The 12,526-nt window shown below is 41.6% G+C and overlaps 1 protein-coding gene across 2 annotated transcripts in view; it reads right to left on the bottom strand.

The window, feature by feature from the left end:
- The window catches only part of LOC144693128 (guanine nucleotide-binding protein G(I)/G(S)/G(O) subunit gamma-2), an 85,060-nt gene extending 76,122 nt beyond the window's left edge, over nt 1–8,938 (bottom strand). The window contains exon 1 of one of the 2 annotated variants that reach the window (XM_078562571.1): nt 8,573–8,938. The gene's annotated coding sequence lies outside the window, so the exon portion shown is untranslated. The remainder of the gene's footprint in view (nt 1–8,572) is intronic. The other variant, XM_078562574.1, reaches the window with a different exon arrangement.
- Between the last annotated feature and the right edge of the window lie 3,588 nt (nt 8,939–12,526).

Genomic DNA, 12,526 nt, shown 5'->3' with positions numbered 1-12,526 from the left:
ACTACTTGGGCACTGAGGGCTGTTCTAGCCCCCTAGTTGAGATCAGTAGGTGGGCATCATCGATACATATACATGGAGATGTTAATAGAACTGTTATGATATATGTCAAAGAAAGGGAGGACAAACAGTTTGAACTGACAGAATAGCTATTAATAGTTCTGCTCCGACTGCATTATGTAACATATGGAATTGCACAGCTTGCTGAAGTACCAAGAACACAAACATTAAGAAATATACATACATTTTGGAAGTTAAATAGAGCACAAGTGATTTTGTGTTCATTAAGTGAGGAAAAGTAAATGATGTGGGCTTGCCTCATGCGGACCCATGGCGGTAATACCGGCCCTGGCTTCTTGTTGACCTTCAGCGAAAGCATCGTCCACCAGAGACTGGCACCTACTCCTGGGTCCATTACCCTCCTCTTCAAATCCAACACCCCACCCTTCCACTGCTGCCTGTTGCTGGCCAATCTCCCCGGCCCTTCCCTATCGCTGCAGCCTGTTTCCAGTCCGCTCCCCAGCCTCCCACCCTCCAGCTGCGGCCTGCCCCAGCCCCCAGCTGTCCCCATTTCCGCACTGTGGCCTCTTCTCAGCACCCCACCCCTCACTGCAGGCTGTTCCCGGACCCCCCCCACCACCCAAAACCGTCTTCCACCGCAGTCCACGGTGTGGGTATTAATTGAGATGACGAGATTAAAACAGGGCTTCGAAATACGGGATCTAAGTGTGTCTGGTAGTGGGACGGTGTTAGATGCACTGAAATCCGAACTGTCCATTACAAAATCAGACGAATGGTCATCCTACCTTGAACGCATGTTTTCAAAAGTATTAAAAATTACTATAAAACTTATTTACATATCACCTTTAACATAATAAAATGCCCTAAGCCTCTTCACAGGAGCCTTATAAAACAAAACTCGGGGCAGGATTTTCGGGTTGTCGGGTGGGCGGGCCCAGAAATGGTCCACCAGTGTGAAAGGTGCGCTGAGAAGCTCAAGGCTGCCGGGGTGGGGATGGAGGAGTGCGAGGGCAAAAATCTGCGCACACGCGGGGGAGTGGGCACTGAAAGCTCTCTGAAGGCAGACAGCTGCCCCACGGAGCTGAAGAATATTAAAAATCAAAAATAAAGATTCTGAAAATGTGCAAAACATGTCCCCACATAGGAGTCACTCACATGAGCATAAACGTCATAAAAATGTTGTCAAAACATTTTTATTTAAATTAATGTTGGAAACCTCATCCTGCCCGTGGATGAGGTTTCCTAGAAAATCCAACGGCTGCCTGGCCGATTCGCCTGCCTTTGCCCAAAATAGCTTTAAATTAATTGATTAACGGCCTTAATAGACCTCTTAACTGTCGGCGGGTGCACTGCTGACTCTCACGTGCACCCACCGACAAATAGCGCACGCACCCACCAGCGGGACACAAAATCCTGTCCATGATCACAAAAGGAGATATTAGATCAGATGACCAAAAGCTTGGTCAAAGAGTTAGATTTCAAGAAGTGTCTTGAAGGAGGAAAGCAAAATAGAGAGTTGGAGAGGCGTAGGGAGGGAATTCCAGAGCTTAGGGCCTAGGCAACTGAAGGCATGGCTACCAATTGTGGAGCAATTAAAATTGGGATTGCCCAGCAGGCCACAATTAGGTAAGAATAGATACCTCGGAGGTTTGTGAGGCTGGAGGAGATTACGGAGATGGTGAGGGACAAAGCCATGGATGGAATTGCAAACAAGGATGAGAATTTCAAAATCAAGTATTTGCTCAACTGGAATTCAGTGTGACTAGGCGAGCAAAAGGGTGATAGGTGAACAGCACTTGGTGAGAGCTGGGAGAAGGGCAGCAGAATATTAGATGACATCAAGTTAGTGGAGGGTCGATTGTGGGAGACCAGGCAGGCATGCATTTGAATAGTCAGGTCTAGGGGTAATAGGCATTGATGAGGGTTTCAGCAACTAATGAGCTGAGGCAGGAGTGAAGCCAGGTGATGTTACAGAGGTGAAAAATGGTCTTAATGAAGGTGAGAATATATGGTTGAAAGCTCATCTCAGGGTCAAATATGACACCAAGGCTGTGAACAATCTGGTTTAATCTCAGATATGCCAGGAATAGGGATGGAATTGGCAACTAGGGATTGCAGTTTATTGCTGGGACTGAAAACCATGGCTTCAGTCTCCCCAATATGTATTTAAACGGAGGACATTTCTGCTCATCCAGTGCTGGATGTTGGATAGGCAGCCAGAAAAATTAGCAACAGTGAAGTTGTCGAGAGAGATGGCGATGAGGTATGCGTGTGGAAGCTAATGCCTTACTTTAGGGGGTCAAGGATCGATCTTTGAGGAACACCAGAGGTAACTGTGTAGGCTACAATTAAATAGATAAGGAGGGAACCAGGTGAGGGAAGCATCACCCAACTGGACAACAGTGGAGAGATGTTGGAGGCGGATGGTCAACCATATCAAAGGTTGAGAAGGACTAGGAGGAAAAGTTTACACAGTCATTTGTGACTTTGATAAGATCCATTTTGGTTAAGTGGCAGAAGCAGAAACACGATTGGAGGGATTCAGTCATGGAGGTCTGGGAAAGATGGGCGCGGATTTCTGAGACAACAAGTTTAAGTGTGTTAGAGAGGAAAGAAAGGCTGGAGATGGGATAGTAGTTTGCAAGGATGGTGTAGTCAAGAGTTGTTTTTTTTTGAGAAGAGGTGAGATGATGGTAGATTTAAAGGAGAGAAGGACAATATCTGAAGAGGGAGAACTGTTAACAATACTGGCTAACATGGAGACCAGGAGGGGAAGTTGGATGATCAGCAGTTTAGTGAGAATAGTCTCAATGAAGCAGGATGTGAATCTCATGAACAAGATGAGCTTCAACAGGGCATGAGGGGAGACAGGAGAGAAACTGAAGGAAGATGTGAGTTCAGGGTGAGGGCAGTGGAGAACATTAGAGATAGTGTGGTCCAGTGGACTAGTGAAAGGGATGGAAGCTACAGAGGTAGTGGATCAGGTGGTCCTGATCTTAGTGACAAAGGAGCTCTTCAAGGCAAGGGTGAAGGAAACAGGGGAGAGGGGTTTAAGAAGATGGCTTGCAGTATAGAGCACTAAATCATGCATCTCAAAAGTTATCTCTCTAGTAAGTATCATATCTATCATACTACTGATCAGTAGTGACTCAAAAATTGAATTTTCAAAGGGGGGATTTTCCAGGTTGTTACTGGAATTGAGGTCATCTTGAAAGTTCCTGAATGATTATGCTTTTTTCAAACCTGAGAACATTTAAGCATTCTATATATTATGTATATGTAAAAATAATATAAAGTACCCAGTCACAATAATTGTCTGTATCTCTTATTACCATTGCAACATGGGGGATCTGGAATCCAGAAGCTTGAAGGTTTCTAGGTTCCACAATACCTGCTACAATCATTTAAAGACGGTAACCAGGGGCTCGAGATCATGACCTGGAAACATGCAAGTGGACCACAGAGAGAGAAAACCCATTTTAACTGAATTTTTAATACATGGAAGCTGGGATCCCAGGAATCCTGGCAAGTAAAAGGAAGTGAGAATAAGTCAATTCATGAGGGAAGTGCCTTTATTGCATTGCCTGTGGACTGTGGAGGGGCAGGAATGTTTCCCTCAAGCCCTACAAGTTTACCTTCACGTGATCAGACCCCTGGAAATCGTCCAATCCCCATGATGTCCAATTCACTTCCCCCTTGCGGTATCTGATTCTCCCCTCAAGTCCAAATCCTCCCGCCGTTATCCAGCCTTCCCTTGTTGCCCAACATTTCATTGTGTCCAAACCTCCCGTGATATTCATCCCAACCCCAAGCACCAAACATGTTCAGCCCCCAAAATAGTGATTTTCACATAGTTAAACTTTAAACGTATATACACAGAATGGATATTGACATATCTTGGAGTCCCTTTAGACCTCATCAACTTTCAAGTGGAACAAAAGAAATAGAATCAGACAAACATATCACTTTTTCTGATACCATAATCATTATTCTGTATTTTGACATATTAGTAATGCTAAGAATCATGAAATACCACATTAACCATGACATTTTCTGTCAAAATGTCAGACCGTTTTAATGTAATAAAATTTTAGATAATTGCTATTTGTGGGGACCATCTTACTTAGAACTGCTCATTTTCAGCTTAATGGTGTAGAAAATTGTCCCTGGTTATCCAGGAACTATAGAAAATTAATGGAATCCCAAAGGAGAGAATAGAGGAACATCTAGAGAAGAAGTATAATGATGAATAATCAGCATGGCACAGCAATTTTAAGGCAGTGTACGGATGGGCGCCCGACCTGATCGGACGCGAAATCGCACGAGCGTCCCAACGTCATTCTGCGCTTGCACGATATTTTGGTGAGCCGCTGCACACTAAAGTCAGAACTGCACCCGCCGACAATTAAGAGGCCAGTTAGTGTAATTAAAATTGCAACTGTTTCTGATTTTTCGTGGCCCGTCCAACCTTATGGTTGGCGGACGGGCGAATCGGCCAGGCGGACTTTACATTTTTCATGAAACCTCAACCAAGGACGGGTTGAGGTTTCCGTTACTAAATAAAAAAAATAAAAATCTATGGACAGCATTTTTATCATATATATGTTCAGGTGACTGATTGTGATGCTTGGACATTTTTTCCATGATTTTAAAAGCTTTATTTAATTGTTCTCAAGTCTTCAGCTCCCTGAGGCAGTTCTCTGCCTTCAGGGAGCTTTTATTCAGCGCTCGTCCATGCCCACACTTACATCAGCGCCCCACCCCCTCCTCCTGCCCCCACCTCAGCAGCGCTGAGCATTTCAGCGCATACTTCACACTGGCTGGCCGTTAACTGGTCAGCCAGCGTGAAATCGCAATCGGGGGCCGAACGCGGTCGGCGGTCAGTTCGCTGGCCAATCCCAGGCCAGCCGATCGCGCCCACCCGCTGACCTAAAAGTCCTGCCCATGGAATTTAAAAGGGAAAATCATACTTGATCAACCTTACTGAATTTTTCAAGTAGATAACAGAGAAAGTAGGCAATGATAATGTAGCACATGTAATTTATCTGGATTTTTAAAAGACCTTCCATAAAGTGTTTCATAATAGACTAATGAATAAGGTCAGAGAATGTGGAGCCAGGGGACCCGTGGCAGAATGGATTGCCAGCTGGCTACAAGACAGAAAGCAGAGAGTGACAGAAGATGATAAGTGGTGTCCCACAAGGATCAGTGCTGGGATCACGGCTGTTCACAACTTACATTAAAGATTTGGACTTTGGAATCAAAAACACAATTTCTAAATTTGCAGGTGACACCAAATTGGGCTGTGGGGAAGAAAGAGTGAATACTGAGGAGGACTGCAACAAATTACAGGAGGACCTTAATAAACTTGTGGGATGTGCAAATAATTGTCAAATGAAGTTCAACACAGATAAATGTGAGTTGTACATTTTAGTGGGAAGAATAGGGAAGTCATTTATTACTTGGAAGGTGCAAGTCTAGGTGGGGTAGAGAAACAAAGAGTACAAACACACCAATCACTAAAATTTGTGCCACAGGTCAGCAAGGCCATAAAAAAAAGCAAACCAAGCACTCAGCTTTATTTCTAGAAGGGTAGAAAAGTAGGGAGGCTATGCTAAACCAGTATCGAATCTTGGTTAGACCACACTTAAAAGTATAGTGAATTCGGGTCACCATATTATCAAAAGGATATAGAGGCACTGTGCAGGGTGCAAGGAAGATTTATAAGGATAAGACCAGAAATGAGTAGGTATACATATCAGGAAAGGATGAATAGACAGGGTCTCATCTCTCTTGAAAATAGGGTGAGAGTCAACCTAATAGAGGTCTAAAATTGTGTAAGGTTTTGATAGAGTGGATGCAGATAGAATGTTTCCACTTGTAGGGAACAGTATAATATAGAGGCCATCAATGTAAGATAGTCACCAAGAAATCTAATAGGGAATTCAGGAGAAACTTCTTTATCCAAAGAGTGGTGAGAATGTGGAACCTGCTACCATGGAGTGGTTAAAGCAAATAGTATTGACACATTTAAGCGGAAGCTAGACAAGCATGAGGGAGAAGGGAAGAGAGTTGCAACGATAAATTTAAATGTGGAAATTTGGGAGGAGGCTCAAGTGGACCATAAACACCAAAACGGACTGGTTGGGCCACATGATCTGTTTCTGTGCCATATATCCTATGTAATCCTGTGTATTGCAGTGTCTCTTATTGCCATTACAAAAAGTCTATTTGTGCCACAGTAATTTCTGAATTCGGGTAGAAAGACCTACTTAGGAGGTCTAAGCTCTTCTTAAACACATTTGTTTTATAATCAAAAAATATAATGCATTTAATTTGTCATGCTACATACTAAACTATTACAACATGGTACCATATTCTAATGTCCATCTTATTCTTCAATGTCTATAATTCCGATTATGAACAAATACTGTATTGTAGTTGAGAATGGAAATGAAAGAATGAGTAATGGTGGTACCAGTTTCTACAGTACAGTGCTGTGCCAATCTCTTTATATCATCTAATCCAAAGGCAACAGTTATACGTCTATAAATGGACTGTTGTGATCATTTCTAATTCAATTCAAACATCTGATGTTGACTTATTTATCAATACAAAATGACCTATTGTTGGACAATGGGAGGCCATTGCTGTAGGCTTCTTGTTTTGGTACTTACATCAGATTGAACTTCCTTGTGACAATGAAAGAAGCTCTCCAGTTTAATTAAGGGATTCATAATTCAGTTAACAATACAACATAAAAGATTACATTAATCCCTGGTGTTGGTCAGTAATTTAGTCCAGTTAACATTTCTAAATATCAGTAAAGAACAACTGACAGTAGGCAAAAACTTAATGACTGATTTAAATGTTATTAAAATCAAACGCCTATTGGATTTCACTAATGTTCCCGTGTAACAGACTGCTAGTAGGAAATGTACTGTCTAAAACTGAAATTTGACTCTGAAGTGTCCATTATTGTAATAGGCAGCAGAAAATTTCGCTCTCAGATTGGGAGGGGCAGTGGAAACCTCATTGGGCTGTAAACTTTCAGAGACTGTTGTGTATGATTTCCCAAATGATTCTCATTTGTGCAACAGTTACAATCCCCAGTGCACATTAAGCCTGAATGCAGGACCAATTGATTAAATGAGTCTCAAATTACACAACAATAAAAGACAATTAGTGAATCTATAAAGCAGATGTTATTTTGATACAAGTTTGTCCACAATATTTGCTATTTACTTATTCAGATGTTTGGGTAATGTACAATCTATAACATGCAATAGAGCACGCTAATAGGTATGTAAAAATCTCATTGGGTGTGAATATTCAGTTAAGTAATCAGAACACATTATTTGACTTCAATACAACAGCAAAATACTGCAGATGCTGGAAACCTAAAAAAAAACCCAAAAACATGCTGGAAATATTCAGGAAGTCAGGCAGCATCTGTGGAGAGAAACACATAGTAAATGTTTCAGTTCCGTGACCTTTCAACAGAAGTTCTGATGAGAGATCATATACTTGAAATCTCAACTCTGCCTCTCCACAGATGCTACCTGACCTACTGGCATTTTCTCTTTTTATTTCACATTATTTGACTGATATTGATATCAAAACCATCCATTCCTCAATGTCAAGTTAATATGTTACAGTTCACAGCCCTATAGAATTCAAAAGGCATCAATGTAGCATGCAGCTATGTATGAATCAGTCTGAGTTAATCTGCATTTTGAAGTGTCTACATTTTCTTCAATAAAATGGAGGAGGTGCAGTATAAATAAGTCATGTGACATCACAGTATTCAAAAATAGCATTCATAGTTACTAATTAAATGCTATTACTGGCAACCAAATCAACACCTTTTTCTATTTGATGGACTCCTCCATGCAGATACTATGATATATTAAAAAAACGGTTTGAGTGTTGTTTTTGCACTGCCCTGTGTAGTCATCTCAACAGCTTTCAGAAGTAATTGCAAAATGAAAAATTTGCTTTCATTCTGCTGTTTTAGTTCTTTGTCTTTATTGGTTTAGAGAATGATTTTTATAAATACAGACATTTAACTACAATTAGAATTTGAATACGAAAATACATTTATACAGCAAAATGCACACAGGCTCCTTTGTGGCTTATGTGGTTATCAGAAGAGCAGAGCTCGTTACTGACTGTTGCTGTGTGTTCTTTTGTATAACATTTGCAAGCAGTATTTAGTGATAAAGTACAAATTCTCAACCTCACTAAATTAGTTACATTTAAATCATTCTATCCTCCTCCACAGCAAAGAGCTAGCCTTCTCCTTGTTCCAGCTACACATTTGTTTTCCACAAGCTTTCAGATTAAAAGCACTGCCTTTTCCTAACACCAATTACTAACCTAGCCAATAACAATTATTCCACAGTTGTTGATAATATCAGTTCAAATCTTTAACAATTTTACAGACTCATAACAGTACTGTATGCAAACCAAGTCTGTTTGGGCAAAAAAATACATTAATCAATACAATTATTCAGTGTAAGATTAAAAACAAGGAGGAAAAAGGCAAATTTACCTTGTACAGCAAACTGAAAGCAGATATTCACTCTTCTCTTCTTAAAATAGGTTAAATATGCAGGAGAATCCAAGCTTACCAGCTGTGTAAGCAGCAGCCCTGAGAGACGAGTCCACACCCAGCTTTGTCTTCAATCATCATTCTGTCTACAGGAAGCAGCAGATCTCCCACTTCCTCCCCTTTCTAGCTGCTGTAACTTCCCCTCCTCTGTCTCTCTCTCTCTCATTTAGCCCTTCTCTCTGTGTGCCTTGTGCTCCCTTCCTTACAACTATTGCTCTCAGCAGCTTAATACTTGCTCTTCTGCAGAGATTCCACTACTAGCAATGCTCTGGGCTGCTCTCTGAGCTTCTCCTGAAGCACTAGTTGAAGTAACTGGGGATTTAACCTTAGACTGAAATACTAAACAAAAGATAAAATCATTCTGAGGGCTTACTTCCCCCTTCCCCCACCAACAGAAATCTCTTTGTGACTTTTATATTCTTCCCAGCTGCTGGTATGAAGGGGTGTTCCCAGATCAAGGCTACCAGACCAGCATCAGCAACAAAGGCTGCTCATGTTAAAACTCTGATTTATTGTACAATACTATTCATTTGCACCCAATCTAGTTCTATTATTCCAGGTTTTTGTTTGCAATGTTTCTATGAGGGGCACAGTGGACTTTAATAAAATGGATTTCCCCAGTGTTACTATAGCAACAGTGAATGACCAATTTCCTGTGTTGTTTATGTAAATGTTGCAATGCCGCTGTCTTTGCACAGCAGACAGAGAACAGTAATCAGAACCTAATCCTCAGAGGTTAAAAACAGAAATCTTATTCTTTCTTCATGTGCTCCAAGTATGCATCTACGCTATGAAGAAGGTTGCGATTTGTTCAAAAGTAAAGCTCCAGACATGACAGGTACTGATATGAGTACAATTACTACTCTCTCTGTACATATGTTCTTTCCTTTAAGTGCCTCATTCACTTGTTACCTCGCCCAGTAATGATTCCTGAAGCGTGACAATTGAGGATTTGCTGTTGATTTCTGTGAACCAGTGATTTCTAAGCATTGTGTACTATATAAAGTATTCACCAGTAATTCAACCTGGACATGAATAATACATGAATGGCCGGATTGAAATTGTTACTGGTGTTCATTTCCTGGTGGCCATCATCAATGATTCCCATCTGTATTTATTATGATCCCCGTTTACATTTCTATCACAATGAATTAACACCAATGTTGCATTTTCACTTTCCTAGTGTGCGTCACATTGCTTTGCATTCGCAACCATAAATCTTCCTTTAAATGTTGCCTCCATGTATGCCAACAATCCTCTGCATTTATATAATGCCTCAGCACAGTTTTGGGATGTTCCAAAAAGCCTCACAAAAATGAATTACTTTTGGAAGTGTTATCACTGTTATTGCATAGACAAGCACAGCAGACAATTTGTGCACAGCAAGGTTCAACAAACTACAGATGGGATTAATGACAGAACATTGATCAGTATTCCCCATTCTCAGAGTTATTGTGTGGGATCTTTGACCCACCTGTATAAGCTGACAAGGTCTTAATTCAATGTCTTATTCTCCGTCAGCACTGCTCTGGAACTAGATCATTGATTTAAATATAGTTCTCATTTATATTCAATTTCCTTTGTAACATGCTATCCATTTTGTGAATAGATTCTGGGGCCAGGACCTATTTCAGTCAGTTTTCCATCCCATAATGGCTGCAACCTGGAGTCTTCATTATATATGTTCACAGATGCTATTGGGAGTACATTACTGTATATTAAAATAATACAATGGTGTTGGAACCCCCCACCATCCTGTGACTTGCATTTCCTTTGCATCCTGGGTAACATGCCCAAACCAGACAACACTATGGAAAGGTTTTACTTTAGAACCTGCAGCTTGAAGAAACTTTTCGAAGCAAATGGTAGTAAAACATGGCAAACCATGTTATTGGATTAGTAATCCAGAGGCCCAGACTAATACACCGGACACATGAGTTGAACCCGTAGCATGTCAGCTGGAGAATTGAAATTCAATTAAATGAATCTGGATTTAAAAGCTGATATCAGTAATGGTGACTATGAAACTATCATATTCTCATAAAAACCCATCTAGTTCACTAATGTCCGTTAGGGAAATAAATCTGCCAGCCTTAAAAGGTCTGGCCTACATGTGACTCCAGACCCATGTCAATGTGGTAAATTGCTGTCTGAAATGGCCAGCAAAACACTCTGTGTGTCAAACCACTTTGGAAGAGTCAATAAGAATACATATCAACCTAAGAGTGAAACAGGACAAAGGCACACCCATGTGGAGGGAGTAGAGTTGAGGGAGTGAATTTTTAAGGTGGTGGATGGGGTGTCTATCAAGCAAGCTGCTTTGTCCTGGATGATGTTGCAAGAGTTGTACTCATCCAGGCAAGTGGAGAGTATTCCATCACAACCCTGAGTTGTGCCTTGTAGATGGTGGACAGGCTTTGGGGAGTCAGGAGGTGAGTTACTAACTGTAGAATTCCCAGCCTCTGACCTGCTCTTGTAGCCACAGTATTCATATAACTGCTCCAGTAAGGTTTCTGACCCCTGGGAACCCCCAGGATGTTGGTGGTGTGATATGTATAGATGGTAATGCCAGTGAAGATCAAGGCAAAGCAGTTTGACTCCCTCTTGTTGGAGCAATGTTGTTTTCCACTGGTCAGCCTAAGCCTGAATAGTGTCCAAGTTTTGCTGCATGAAATGCGTCAGTATTTGAGGAATTGCGAATGGAACTGACAACTATGTAATCACCAGTGAATTTCTCCACTTCTGACCTTATGATGGAGGAAAGGTCATTGATGAAGAAGCTGAAGATGGTTGGGCCTGGAACACTTCCTGAGGAACCCCTGCTGCAATAGCCTTGTGCTGAAATGATTGGCCTCCAACAACCACAACCATGTTCCTTTGTGCTAGGCATGACTCAAATCTGTTGAGAGTTTTCCCCCAATCCTCATTGACTTCAATTTTGCTCAGGTTCCTTGATGCCACACTTGGTCAACTGCTGCCTCAATGTCAAGGGTAGCCGATCTCACCTCATCCCTGGAGTTCAACTCTTTGTTTATGTTTTTACCAAGTAATGAGATCTGGAGCTGAGGGGCCCTGGTGAGATGCAAACTGAGCATCAGTGAACAGGTTGTTGCTGTGTAAATGCCGTTTGGTAGCACTGTCAATGAGCCCTTCCATCACTTTTCTGATGACTGGAAGTAGAATGAGAAGGCTGAGAGGGTAAGTGGCTGACTTGCACTGGATTGGATTTGCCCTGCTTCTTGTGAAGAAGCCATACCTGAGCAATTTTCCACATTGTCAGGTAGATGCCATTGTTATAGCTTTACTGGAACAACTTGGCTAGGGGTGCAGCTAGTTCTGGAGCTGGGATGTTGTGCTTTTGCTGTATCCAGTGCACTCTAGTGTTTCTTGATATCATTTGGAGTGAATCAAATTGGTTGAAAATTTGCTTCTGTGATGATGGGGGCCTTAGGAGATGGATCATCCATTTGGGACTTGCTGAATATGGTGGCAAACACATTAGCCAGAACTTAGTTGGCAAACTTACTGAACTGATAGTTGAACCAGGCAGCTCTGTAGTAATCTAGGGCTAGAGTTCTCATTCAGGGGTCCACAGTCTCCTAGAGGCCTGTGAACAGATTCCAGGAGGTCCAACAAAAATAATCAACGTGCCTTGTGCATTATGCCTATGTTTTTCTCATAGTAAAAATTTACTATATTTTCAAAACTATATTTTCTGATATTTGACTTTTGAAATACTGCTGAGGTTTGATTTTTAGCAACTGCCGGGGCCAGGATCAGAGGCAGGGAGGTGCTAAATATAGCACCATGGACCAGTGAGCCAGTTCCCCAGCTCCACGCTAACCCGTAGCCATTTTTGCGCAGGGTGGATGGGAGGCGACGGGGCTCATTGAG

Source organism: Cetorhinus maximus, chromosome 18 (genome assembly GCF_964194155.1).
Source record: "Cetorhinus maximus chromosome 18, sCetMax3.hap1.1, whole genome shotgun sequence".
NCBI lineage: Eukaryota > Metazoa > Chordata > Chondrichthyes > Lamniformes > Cetorhinidae > Cetorhinus > Cetorhinus maximus.
This window is presented reverse-complemented; position numbering and strand designations above follow the sequence as displayed.